The following is a 12,101-nucleotide window of genomic DNA, read 5'->3' as shown; positions in this document are numbered from 1 at the left end:
ACGAATGTGGGTATTTTATACTTTTCCACTTTCTAAGTCTTGAAATGCACAAGAGTGTTTTGTTTACATTTCTAGAAGATAAAAATGAGTATATACTGCTTTCTAAATAATAATGGAAAAAGATGTCAAGGCTACTACTTTAGTCCTCCACATTTAAAAAATCCAAGGATCTTTTTGTAGTACAGAACAGATGCGCACAATGCAGTCTCGTTTGGGAAATCCCAGATTTCTCCACAGCAGCTTATTAAGAAAATATACTTTTTTCATCCACTTATCTACTCTTCCTGTATGCCCCCCCAGATAAAATCTGAATAGGATTTTCATGGATTTAAAGCATCTCCTGCTTAAAATTACCACTCCGTTTGGTCCCAGCTCTCCTTAGCCTACCCTTAGTAAAACTGTGTTCTGCAAGAGGTCATGCTGAGTGAACCAGAGCAGTGCGTGGAGCAAAGAGCTACTTGTAGGCACCAGAATCACTCTGTGTTGCTCCCACGCTCCACCTTTCGTTCCTTTGTTAGGTGGTAAGCACTCAAGGACAAAGGACTTGCCTTGTTCTTGCCTACTAAGTGTTTAGCACTTCTGTTTAATTTGGAGGTTTTATTTATAAGTGAAACAGCAGTAAAAAAACTTTACCTCAGGAATGTTTTCAGTTCCTTTTGGAGGAGGACAGAATGAGGACAGCTTATCAAGAGGGATAATTTTGGCCTTAATGGTTTATTTTTCTAGCAATTTTTCAACAGATTTGAGAGAAAATCACAATGTAACATTGCAGGCCTCATTTGCCTTCCTCAGAGAGCCAGGGCACCTGTTACAGTACCACGCAGGGTGAATAAAGCAACAACAAGCAGCCAGGCTCTGTCTTCTCTGTCCACTCTTCTGCACAGTGTAGGACTTTGCTGTTAATCACCACCCAAAGGGGCAAACAAGGGACCACACAGTACCGAGGAGACAAGAAGCTCACTCGCACAACCAGCTCTGTGAATCCCCAGAGTCACTCAAGGACTTCAGTGGGGTTTGGATTGGTCCTGAACCTACAGAAGTTAACCATATTTTATACCAAGGACTGTGCTAATTACACAAAATGCAGTATCTGGTGACTATCTAAAAGGAAATCATTTCAGTAATTAGCTTCCTAAAAACCATAAGAATAATCCAGTTGCATAAACAGCTTTGATAGAGCCCTAGCAGAGCACTTGACACTCTAAGAAAATGTCCATCTCTGTTACAGTCTCCTGGTTTTAACCACTGAAATTCTCAAAGTCTGCATAACCCCTACTGTTTCATCTACTAGACAAGAGACAAAACATGTTATGACAAAATCAGTATGATAGCAAAGACATATTCTCCTTCACAGTGTCGTCAGGAGAATAAATACATCAAAGCTTGTGATTTAGTCAGATACTACGATAATGGGGGTATCAGGAGGCCATGGTTATTAATCCAGATCTGTGGATAAGTTTGGGATGAGTCAGAAAAGAACAGTACTGCATATTTGCCAGATTATGATACACAATACAGAATCACCAGGAGAGTACACAATGCCCGATCCGGCGTAGACTTAGAATGGCATGGACAGGCAATATCTAATCTGGCAGAAAGCCTGACAGGATAAAGTTAAGGTGTCCAATTTTTTTAACACATTTGAACTAGCAAAGTGAGTTTATACCAGATCAGCATTTAATACCATGAGGCTACAGCATTTCTTATCTGGCATTAAGCATCCTAAAGCCACATTTACTGTATTGTGAATCCACGGCTTAGATAGGTACACAGAATTCCTTTGTGTCTTTCAGAGCTTCTACCTTAATAAAAAGAAAAAAATCTCTTTTTTTTGTACAGCTACTTATGATTTCACATACTTTTGTCTTGATGGTGCTTTAATTGACTAAAAACATGCTTAAAAACTCTTCCTGGTTGACAATACATTAGAGTACCTCAGGTTACTCATCCCAGTGGCAACAACAGATAATAAATTCCTATTTCTGAAGGTCACTGGTAAAGTTTCATATTATGTTTTTCATTCTAGTACATCTGACACATAAACTACACAAGATATAATTTCCAGCATAGCCATACAGGGTTATGAATGTTGGAAAACTCACTGGCTAAACAAACTTTTCTCTTTTCTCTTTTTTTTTTTTCAAATTAATTATGAATATAAGCACTATTAGCTGTTAGCGATGGAACGATTCAAACAAGAATGGACTCTTAAAGCATAAAAAAATTCTAAATCAATGTAGAGAATAACCAGAATGAATGGCTGGTGCAGGTGTATTTTACAACAAATACAAGTTGTGTCTTACAATCTGTCTTGTCTGGATTACTTTTTTTTAGGCAAAACCTACAATTACATTTAGGCTGACCTACATTTCTGAAAAATCTTGTAACAAAAATGTTATGAGTTCTTGCTCATGAGTTTTTAATTTCATTTTCTGTCTACCAAGAAAGAGAAGATATTTTCCCAAGAAACCTTGGCCAGTGTTTGAAATTAGAGATCCCCTTTAAGGTACTTCCAGATCTGAGATTCTGGCATTGTAGGATTTTAACTCTGGAAGTGGGTGTAAAGATGGGATTCTCCCATGAACCCAACCATCCTGACAACTCAGTTTATAGCTACATTTACAAGCAAAGTGGCATAGTAGGAGCCTATCTGTGAAGCAAAGGTGTTGGCTCTGAAGACTTGATGTTCACATTGGGCAGTATTTGAAATTAGACTCTGGGAAGGAAGGTTATATTGAACTAATTTTGACGTAGTTCAGTGGACTGAACACCCAGTAATGATTAAAGATTAGATGACCTTCCAGAAACCATCTTCTGTTTTCATTTCAGCCAAAAGCAATCCAGTTCACATAGCCTGAGACCCACTCCACAAGTGTGCTAAGTGGGAATAATTAGCAGATTCATTTCAGAAGCAGACGCGATTGGAACTAAAATGCTAATGTGTGTACAACCTGAGACTGCTACTTAGACACTACTGTAATAGAGGCGAAGGGCAGGGGAAACTATACCTCAGAGTGAGTACTGCTTGCTTTTATTACATCTGAACAGGTCTGCTAAGGGTTTCTGTATATGCAGCAATTAAAGACTGAAAAGTCATGGTAATTGTGGTCATCTGGTTCATTCCCAGCTAGCCATAACCTGCAGCACTCTTTGCCTGTAATGTATTTTTTAGCTATTATTTTGCATAATATGAATGTAATAAGGAAATCCAGTACAAGATATCATTACAACAATGGTCTTAAAGCTCTATCAGTTTTTTCAGTCACTGAATGTATATACCAAAGGACCCAGCTTCTCAAACCCATGCAGAAGATTCACCCATGTCATTATTTTTCTATCCTTAGGTTATAGTACTATTGATCCCACTTCTTCTCTGAGATTAACTTTAGACAATAAATGATAGTAGAAGATGTTAAGAAACAAGAAAGTGAAGGAGGATCATTTGGGAACATAAAGCCAGGGACATTGAATAATATTCAGAACTGCTGAAAACCTGTAATAGTCATAAACTTTAAAGGGAGTTGCTGAATGCTCAGCCTCTTTTGAAAATCATATTTTTTTATGTCGACATAAACCCTTAGCAGTGGAACTTTCAAAAGTGCCAAAGGGAACTTGTTCAATCCAGCTAATTAATTTAAATGGGAGCTAAGTGCCTTATCTGTTTAAGTGCTTTTGAAAATCCCACTACACTTCCATCTGTAATTTTCACAATCCAAATACTTCGGAAAACCTGCCTCAAAGTGATCTAGAAGTTCAAATGTTACAAAACTAACTTCAGGCGAGCTTAACTTTAGGCACACATTTTTAAACAAAATTCTCAGGGGGGAAACTGACAAAGAAGTCAAAGCCAGACAAAAGACAGAAAAGAAGGGGGTTTTTGACATTGAAAAAGAATGAAAAAGTTCTGCATCTCTTCAGCCCTTACTGATCAAAATATCTGGGTCTGCAGCACTCTTTATACTGCTCAGACCCTGCTAAGGCTGAGTGAGTTTCAGATTATTAAGTAGCCTTAGGTAAATTTAGTTTCTAGAAGACTTATTTTGTCACCTTCATTTTCACATGACATCTTCTAGCTGCTGTTCACTAGTGTGATATATGACAAGGCAAAGTTCATTGTTAAATGTATCTGAATTCATCATAGGTCAGGTGGACTGGAATAGCCTAGCTCTGTATCTATTATTAATAATAGTTTAAACATTATTATTAATTTTATTTGAGTAGCTTCTCTGAATTCGGAAAGTGTCTGATAGATTGATGTGCTATCATGAAGTACCTCACATTCCCCTAAGATGAGGTTCCATTTTCTACTATTCCAATACTTACCGGAGTGAAAACATCAGAAAGAGTATGACAGCATGTCTGTAAGACACGTACTCATTTTCTATGAAATGCATCATGATACAAAAAGAGAATGGCTTCATTGCTATTTAAATAGACATAAAAATCATCTCTATAGAAGATATCTGCCTGATGGAGCTGCAATTTGCTTTAATTTGCAGCACTAAGATTCACAGTTCAATATACCATTAAAATACAGACAAAACGCCATTTCATATCAAAATTGAGTAAACATCTCCGTCCTTCATGAACATTACAAATACAATTTCCTCTAATATCTAATAATAAAGGTAAAAATTAATGATGTGAGAACCGGGCTAAAACAAGATGAGGTTTACATGACAGTACAAGTAGCACATTCACATTTCTGGCACCTATGTTCTTCCAATAATCAAGCAACTCATTAATTTAGCGATGCCCTCAGCAACCAGAGGAAACTGATCAAAAATGCTGTTGATAGGTCACATATCATTTCTGAACCATTTATGTGTACAAAACCACTCTGTTTTCCATTCTTAATGATCATGGAATAATTTATCACATAAGTCAGCAACTGTTGACAATATAAAGGCACTTGGACAGCATTCAGAGAGTTTATATCAAGGACATTGGTGGATAATATTTTAATGTTTCTGACTATGTTATATTACCACTTGCAGGAATTTTCATTTTTGAAGTCTTATCTCAGAGCTAGATATTTATTTAAAATAATGAAAAATATGTGTTTAAGGATATTATTGTAATGAATGGAATTATACAAGATTTGGACAAAGGAATGCAAGTATTGCATTCTACTAGAGTTATGGGAGCAGGCAAACTTCTTATTTTGTAGCCAGTTAGCCAAGACTTTCAGAAGCATCAAGGCTCTCACATATAACTTCATATGGCTTTTAATAGATATTCAAGTTCTTAGTTATAAAAATGACAAAGAACTGAAATATCACCTCCAGTTGTCACTAAGAGTTGTTCTTAATTTTGTCTTGAGTTCCTGGAAGTATTTCTCTTCTGACAAAAAGGTTCATCAGAGAGGCATTGCAAGTGAGTGAATTAAGGCAATTTAGTCTAATATTTAGCTTTTAAAATCGTCTAATGTATCTGTTCACACAGTAAAAGTTCAAGTCTCTAATGTACCTTGTCCAATCAAGTTATCTGAACCATCAAAAACCAAAATTAAACTGAAACTGGTTCAACTAAAGTGAATTCATTATGAGCCTAAATATAATGATCATTGCATTCAGTCTGTCAGACAGATTTTACCTCTCTAGAGAAAAGCTGGTTATACTTACAGACTAAATTTACAAATATTTGAGACGCATGTGAAGAAGGGAAATAAGTCAAGGACAAAAAATACAGTTTTAAATTAAAAAACAAAACAAACCCCAGAATGAATCCAGATTGTCAATGGCAGTATAAAATCACTATTGTTATCACATTTGCCATAATTGCTGTAAATTACCTCATTCACCCCATACAGATGTTTTCCTAACAACTGAGATGTCATTTTCTGGAATTTCAGGCATAGACATTCCTAGAGGTTTGCAAAGAACATGGGATCATATCTTTGGTTTTACCACATACTCGTTGAAAATGAATGCAGTTGAATATCAGTTGGAAGAGGAGTCTGAGAAGCTTGATTAGATGCAATGACCATTAAAGGAACAGTCTGAAATACTACAAGGAAAATCGTTCTTTCTTTTTTTCTTTAGGAACAGAAGCACAGGTTGTTGTTACAACCCAGATGGAAGCTGATTTCTCCTAACTGTGAATCCACCTGTTTAAAGTTCTTCCTAGGCACACCACTTACCGTCTCTATCTCCCTAAAGGAAAAACAGCTTCCTAAAGGAAAAAAAAAAAGCTTTCCTAAAGGAAAAACAGCTTCCCTAAAGGCAAAAAAAAAAAGACAGTTAAATTTACTGTCATTTAAATTTGAATACGTATTTACATGCATGTATGATTTAAAATGTCCTGGACTACAGGAAGGAAGGTGATATTTATATTATTTGAAAGCAGTGTTACAGAGTGGTTTAACAACTTTGGTCTCTAAGCTTAGAGTTAGCCTATACGGCTCTGATACAGTCTGACTTTCTTGATGACCTTGGGCAAATCATTTAACCTGCTTGAATCTCAACCTTGCAATTGGCTGGAGGGAAGCTGTCATGCGGACAGGAGCAGTGGAGACACTTAAGTTTAAAATGTGGGTAAGAAGTTTAAGCACAGATGTAACTGATCTCCATCTCTCAGGTCTGCAAGGTTTTTTGCCCAGCAAGTACTTATATTTTAGAAAGTTTGATTAAAACAATTTTTACTTTTAAATCTGAGCAATATTTTTTCAAAGAATTAATACCAGAAATATCAACAATTCTGTGCTTCCTCAGCATGTCAAAATCTTTCTTGTCATCTCCAGTTTCCCAGAACTACAATATCACCAATCTCTGGAATTACTAAAGCTAAGAGAATGTATTTTTAATGTTCTGGCCATATTAGCAAGTTATTCTCAGCTGGGGCAAAATAATTAAAGAGAAGGATGCTCTGAGGTAATACATACAAACAGAAAAGAACAGTGTAAAAAAATATGAAGTTTCCTATGCTCATAAACAGAAAAGGTTAAATACTATCCTTGCTTCATCAATGGAAGTATGTTATTTAGTGTGCTGAGACTGTCATTTTACCTCAAAGAAACCAATCTCACTAGTTAAGTCATATAATTCATGATGGCTGAATACTTACATAGAGGATCATACCATAGAAACCTTAAACAGGGAATAATCGTACCACTGTATCATAATCTACAGAGAGTGTTTATTAGTGCTAGAGAGACTTTAAAACCCAGTCTTAAAATGCTAGTCTTTGAATGGTTTGGGAACTGTTTATTTTACTTTTTTTTACTTTTACTTTTCTCTACCTGTGGTTTTGTTGGTACTGATGAGCTGACCCTAACAGACTCTTGGTACAAGAGTAGGAGCTGCAATATATTCCCTTCTTCAATTTGCCAAACAACAAACTTATTAATGTGCATGGAATACCTGGAAAACAACATTTTATTCTCAGATGCCATGGGGAGTACACTAGCACAAAGTGCAGTGATTAGCAAGTCATCAAGTAAACAGCTACTGTTACTGCACTGTGTAACTATCAGATGGAATTTTACAGCAATCTAGTAGGCACTTCTATTCAATATAAGCAAGATTTTTTTTTTTCTTTCTTGGAAGCATGAATCACAAGTAATTTTTAAGCACTTGTTTCTGGAGATAGTCTCTATTTACAAATGAGATGCAAAAAACAACAACAACAAAATCCAAACAAGCAAAAAAAGCCCCGCCACAATTATTTCCTTAATAATTTTATGACACAGAAAAATCCTATTCAAGATGACATCAGCACACTTCAGATTTTTTGGAAGTGCTTTGCATGGTCTACTTTCTATATTTTGAAAATATGTAATTACTATCAATGGATCAGGCTGCAAATCAGGTTTCCAAAGTTATTCTTTATGCAGACCATTTTCACATAGATAATCTCTATCGTATATCCTTACCTAGAGGTCCTTACTGCCCTTACATGTACCTGACATGCACTTGGAGAGATTTTAATGAGCACTTATATATATAACTTATGATGTACACACAGGGATTGAAGTCATTATATGCTACCAAAAGCAGACTGTGCTATAACCTTGCTTATGATTAAGCATATTCAAAAAAACTTAAATTAAAAAAAAAATTGTCAGATTTAGATTTTTCTTTAAGAAATTGCTGTTTTGAGAAGAAACATTCCACTTTTTTTGTCAAGTGATAGGTTTTGACCAGCTCTAGTACTAAGGCCATTTGAACCATAAGGCTTGGAAGTACTTTTTTCTTCCTGCAGTTGATCATGCAGAAATAGCCTGCAAGCATACTTCAAAAAGTGCTTGGAGAAAAGAAAAGGAGCCTACTTCTTTCAAAGAGTTTTTTAATGACACTTTCCTTGTGCCTGGGAATCTTCTCAGTTCTGCCCAAGGTTCATGCCATCACTAGTTTAATGGACTAGTTGCATTTCTTGATGAAGCTTTTAATACCCATAACCAACATGCTCCCTCCCAAATCTGTTGATTTTATTTACAGTTACCTAAGTTAAAGTTTGAGTCAGGCCTGTCCCAAGTTCGGTGCTCCATAGCTACTATATTTCCCTCCAATCTGTGTCAAACTCCTTTTGTTCCCAATGGTGCTCAGATTCTCCCCCACTTCACAGCTCAGAGTAAACAGAAGGAACACAAGGGGTTAAGTACAGCTGCCATTTGACTTTAAAGGAATTTTTTTTTCTTTAATTTTAAGACTAATTCATTTAATAAATCCCATTTCTTGTTGAAAAAATAGTCACTATTACATGCTTTTAATCATTCTGTTGGTTTAAAGGTGAGTTTCTTTATCAAAACAAGCTACTGTCCCCAAACACCTTCATGATGGCCTGCAAAAAAAATGTACTGGGCTAGACCTTCAGCAGATTTAGATCAGTCCAGTAACTTCAGTAGAGTTATGCTAACAAGGGCATGACCCATACACATATTTAATATTACTTAAGGAGATGACCTGTCACCCTTTTTGTTATCTTTAATATTTTGTTATTTTAAAACTAGAAATTAGCCAATCATAAAAAGCCTCAGTTCAGTATGAAAAAATATATTGATGGGTTTGGTTTTAACCCTGCCCCATTATTTTTAGATGGTTTAATCTATTTCCTATTTCTTGATCAGTGCAAAAGCTGCTGTGCATATGAAACTGAAGGATGAATGCCTCTAAATTCCAACCTGCACATCCTTTCCTACAAAATAATATCAACATGCAAATAATATATTTTTTTGATTCCCACACTGCTCACAGACCAAGACCTCAATAGCACTAACGGCTATAAAAAATCCACAAGAAAAAATGATAGTCTCAATCCTAAAGGATTCACAGTCAAACCATAAGATAAAGGAAAGCAAAGTATCAGCAGAACACAGAACAGGACATCCTAAAACCAATAAGGCAACACTGATCAGCATGATAGTTGGCAGCCATAGCATACCTCTAAACAGATGCTTTTTGAGGAAATTGTAGCAAAAAGATTTTTAATGAGGGAACTGAAAGAAGAGAGCAGGGCAATTTTGCATCTATTTCCTGAGCTTTCCATCCAAGCATAAGCAGCAGCAAGACAGAAAGCACAAAGGCAATAACTTCATCACTGACCTCTCAAACGATAACAGAAAACAGAGCTGGAATATCCTGTGATCCTGTGCTTCTCAGTTTCTAAACAGTGTTTCAGCAAAGCAAAGCACTTGAAATTTTGAGCAAAGTTGCCCTCACCTCAGCAACCTTGTACCTTAATTGACTGTGACAGAGGAACAGACAAGCTCAGTTGAAATGTACGGATCAAGTTTATTTCCCTGTCTCAAGAAAAGAGGCACTATACCTAAACCATTCCTGACATATTTGTCCAACCTGTTTTTAGGAAAAAAAGCTGCTATGTGTAGTACATTCTACCCTGAAGCACTGCAAAATCCTAAACACCGAGACGTACATGTTGACATTACTTTGAGGTGGTTTTCCACTATAATAGCTCATCTCTTCTTTGCCAGCTCCTCTTAGTGAATAGTCAGATCTTTCCATGATAATAATTTTGAATTTTGAGCACTACATAAACAAAATAAAATCACACTGTCCCTTTAAACACCGTTCCAGGCAGGTGATAAAATCACTTCTAAAAACTCTGAAAGTCTGAACTAGTTCAGAACTGGCAGAAAACAGACTGTGTTTTATACTGAGATTTTCAGCAGCAGGGGAAGAGCTTTCTGCCAAATCTATGCTGCTGCTTAGAATGAAGAGTCAATAATTAAACTGAAAATTCTGTGGTGAGACTTAGTTATCTGGCAGGCACAAAACAAGCATGTGGAAGAAGTTTAAGCTGTAGAAAATACCACACAGCACATTTAGTCAGAAAAGAAGGAGAAAAAAAAAATCCTTGTTACTAAGGAAAGAAAGATGAACATGTTCAAAATAAGAATACTTCAGGAAGTCAGGGGTTTTCATATGGACTGAACATATTGAGATTTATTCTACAATACTTAAAGAACTGACTGAGGAGATAGAAAGCTCTTGAGACTTTATGGGGAAGTATGGAGAACTTGCAAATGGGAAACGTAGTGCTTATGCTCAGAAAAAGGGGGAAAGAAGCAGCCAGGGAATTATCAATCATTCAGTTTACCTTGAATTCCCAGAAAAATCCTGAAAGAAACAAACACATTTCAAAAATACAGAGAAAACAAACAAGACAAATAACAGCCAAAGGGGATCTGTCAACAATGAGCTGTCACATTTCCTTCAGTGAGAGGGTAACAGGCATCGTGGATGAGAGGCAAGCAGCTACGTGTCATTTATCTTAACATTAGAAGGATTTGTGACACCATCTCAAATTACACTCTCAGTCATAAGCAACCTGTTGAAACAGATCTAGCCCCTAAAGGCTAGGTGCAAATTGTATCAGAAAGCTGTGGGAAGATAAAATTTGTCATTGATTCACTGTCAGAATGGAAGGAATGGTACAAGGTGGGGCCTGGAAAGGTCTATTCTTAGTCTGCTATTATTCAATACTTGTAATAACCACTCAATGCAGTTTGGATGATAAAATAGAGTATATGGTGATCAAATTTGGGCAATAACAGTGGAAAAGGTTGAAGCTATGCTGAAAGTAAAGACACTTATTCCAAATGATACTGCAGAGAGTCAGAAAAAAAAAAAAGAGTGTGCAGTATAACAGGGGCAACTAACAGGTAGCACATTATGGGTCAGGAAGGATAGAAGGATAGCAGCTCTTCAGCAAAAAAGAGATCTCAGGGCTCTAGTGCATTATAATATGTTGAACCAATGTTATACTGTTGCAAAAGGGGCAAACGCCATGCTGAGAAATGCGGATAGATAAAATAATCTTTCCCCTCTACTCTGAAATGATGTTTCTTCTGTACTCTGCACTAGTGAGACTTCAGCCAGAGCACTTTGTGAAGGCTGGATCATTGTGTTTCAGTTTGAAGGAGAATCAAATAGGGAGTCCAGAGAAAATCAGCAAAGATCAGAAGTGTGTCTAGAAAACATGATCTATGTGACTAAATTGAACAAATGCAGGTTGTATAGCCTGAAGAAATAACACAGTCTAGGGGGTAAAACAACAGTCTTCAAATACATGAAAAGGATGAGGATGTGCTCGATGTATGCTGAATAAAATAAGAAGTAACGAGCTTAAATTATAGCAATGAGGAGTAAAGTCAGGTATTTATAAGACACTTCAGAGTGATAAGAGTAGTTAAAAAATGGAAGAGAATGCCTTCAGAGGCTGTAAAGTCTTCATCCTTGGAGTAACATCAGTATAGAAGATGCTAACTTTATGCAAGGGCTAGATAGTCTCTTGAGATCCCTTTAGCTGTCTTCTGTAGTGCTTGGGCAGATTTCAGGTACTAAATACTTTGAGCACAAATGAAAAACTAAGATCATAACTAGGTCAGATAAATAGAAATATTTCAATGTGTTCTCATGACAGCTAAATTCTTTAGACTGCCTTTTGCGGTTTTACAGAATACCTATTTAAGAAACCAATTTTTTATAAGAATAAAGTAAATAAGAAATACTGATGATCACGCTTTTCCTACTTCTTGGCTAATTAATGATGCATTTTAAATATTGTTATGGGTAGAGTTGCTGTATTGCTTTTGGTTACAGGGAAAATGCTTCTCTGAGAAACGGTAGGAAAAGAAGGTC

The 12,101-nt window shown here is 36.3% G+C and overlaps 1 protein-coding gene across 1 annotated transcript in view; it reads right to left on the bottom strand.

Annotated features, from left to right (window-relative positions):
• Window positions 1-12,101, bottom strand: part of GRM8 (glutamate metabotropic receptor 8) — a 341,574-nt gene that overhangs the window by 49,740 nt on the left and 279,733 nt on the right. The window lies entirely within an intron of this gene.

Source organism: Ciconia boyciana, chromosome 1, assembly GCF_034638445.1.
Source record: "Ciconia boyciana chromosome 1, ASM3463844v1, whole genome shotgun sequence".
NCBI classification, from domain to species: Eukaryota; Metazoa; Chordata; class Aves; order Ciconiiformes; family Ciconiidae; genus Ciconia; species Ciconia boyciana.
This window is presented reverse-complemented; position numbering and strand designations above follow the sequence as displayed.